General features: G+C 43.9%; 1 pseudogene; it reads left to right on the forward strand.

Annotated features, from left to right (window-relative positions):
- The first annotated feature begins 496 nt into the window (after window positions 1-496).
- Window positions 497-1,626, forward strand: LOC114207997 (hsc70-interacting protein pseudogene; annotated as a pseudogene).
- The last annotated feature ends 344 nt before the right edge of the window (window positions 1,627-1,970 follow it).

Genomic DNA, 1,970 nt, shown 5'->3' on the forward strand with positions numbered 1-1,970 from the left:
TAAGGATTCCTCAACAGCTCAGGAAAATCTTATTTAAAAAGAAAAAAAAGGGCTTGCTTACCAATCAAAATTACACACAAAACTCTTCATACCAGGGAAGTTTACTTCTATGAAATAAAGCTGTTGCAAGACAAAGACAATACAAGTTCAGAAGAGGAATCACCTGGGATTAGCGTCTTGATTCCAGAAATCAAAATATTCCGCAACCCTGGTGATGCAAACTGTGTCCTTAGAGAAGTCATTCTCCAGGGTAAAACACCGATTTGAATTCACTGTATAAGCCTGCATTATTACTATGCCTCTAGAGTGTTACGTTTTGAATGTGCAACATTGGGACAGCCTTTATTTCACTAATCACTTGAGGAATTGAAATAACCATTCAGTTAAAGATTGCTTAAATTTACAAACCACGCCCCTTCTACACGATCACGCTGGGCTAGTACACGGACCTGGAATCGGGCCGCAACCTCAGCCGCGCCTGCCGCCTGCCGCCCACCACCGCTTCTGGACCATGGACCCCCGCAAAGTGAGCGAGCTTCGGGCCTTCGTGAAAATGTGTAAGCAGGATCCGAGCATTCTGCACACCGAGGAAATGCGCTTCCTGCGGGAGTGGGTGGAGAGCATGGGGGGTAAAATACCACCTGCCACTCATAAAACTAAATCAGAAGACAATATCAAGGAAGAAAAAACAGGTAGTAAGAAGGCGGAGGAAAACATAAAGACAGACGAACCATCCATCAAGTGAGGAAAGTGATCTAGAAATTGACAATGAAGGTGTGATTGAACCAGATACTGATGCCCCTCAAGAAATGGGAGATGAAAATGTAGAGATAACCGAGGAAATGATGGATCAGGCAAATGATAAAAAAGTGGCTGCCATTGAGGCCCTAAATGATGGCGAACTACAGAAAGCCATTGACTTGTTCACAGATGCCATCAAACTGAATCCTTGCTTGGCCATTCTCTATGCCAAGAGAGCCAGTGTCTTCATCAAATTACAGAAGCCAAATGCTGCCATTCGAGACTGTGACAGAGCTATTGAAATAAATCCTGATTCAGTTCAGCCTTTTAAGTGGCGAGGGAAAGCACACAGACTTCTCGGCCACTGGGAAAAAGCAGCACATGATCTTGCCCTTGCTTGTAAACTGGATTACGATGAAGATGCTAGTGCAGTGCTGAAAGAAGTTCAACCGAGGGCCCAGAAACTTGCTGAACATCAGAGAAAGTATGAGCGAAAACGTGAAGAGCGAGAGATCAAAGAAAGAATAGAAAGGGTTAAGAAGGCTCAGGAAGAACATGAGAGAGCCCAGAGGGAGGAAGAAGCCAGACAACAATCAGGAGCTCAGTATGGTTCTTTCCCAGGTGGCTTTCCTGGGGGAATGCCTGGTAATTTTCCTGGAGGAATGCCTGGAATGGCAGGGGGGGATGCCTGGAATGGCAGGAATGCCTGGGCTCAATGAAATTCTTAGTGATCCAGAGGTTCTCGCAGCCATGCAGGATCCAGAAGTTATGGTGGCCTTCCCGGATGTGGCCCAGAACCCAGCGAATATGTCAAAATATCAGAGCAATCCAAAGGTTATGAATCTCATCAGTAAATTGTCAGCCAAATTTGGAGGTCAAGCATAATGCCCTTCTGACAAATAAAGCCCTTGCTGAAGGAAAAGCAACCATCACCTAATGGATGTCGCAATAATACAAACCAGTGTACTTCTGACCTTCTCATGAAGAAAGCTGGGGTGCTGTGAAGAGAATCCCTACCCCTCTGCCCCACATGCAACTGAAACATTCTATAGTGGTTTGCCATTAGGGTATTCATTCGGATAATGTTTTCCTACTAGGAATTACAAACTTTAAACACTTTTTAAACCTTAAAAATATTTAAAAACATATTAAAAGGGTGTGTTAGTCCCTACATTTTTCTTTACTAATCATTTCAGTTTTTTTCCTTTGGATTAATTGGGCAAGGAAGA

The sequence above is a fragment of the Eumetopias jubatus genome, unplaced genomic scaffold (assembly GCF_037043125.1).
Source record: "Eumetopias jubatus isolate StellerSeaLion01/CBP00866 unplaced genomic scaffold, mEumJub1_p1.0 scaffold_4, whole genome shotgun sequence".
NCBI lineage: Eukaryota > Metazoa > Chordata > Mammalia > Carnivora > Otariidae > Eumetopias > Eumetopias jubatus.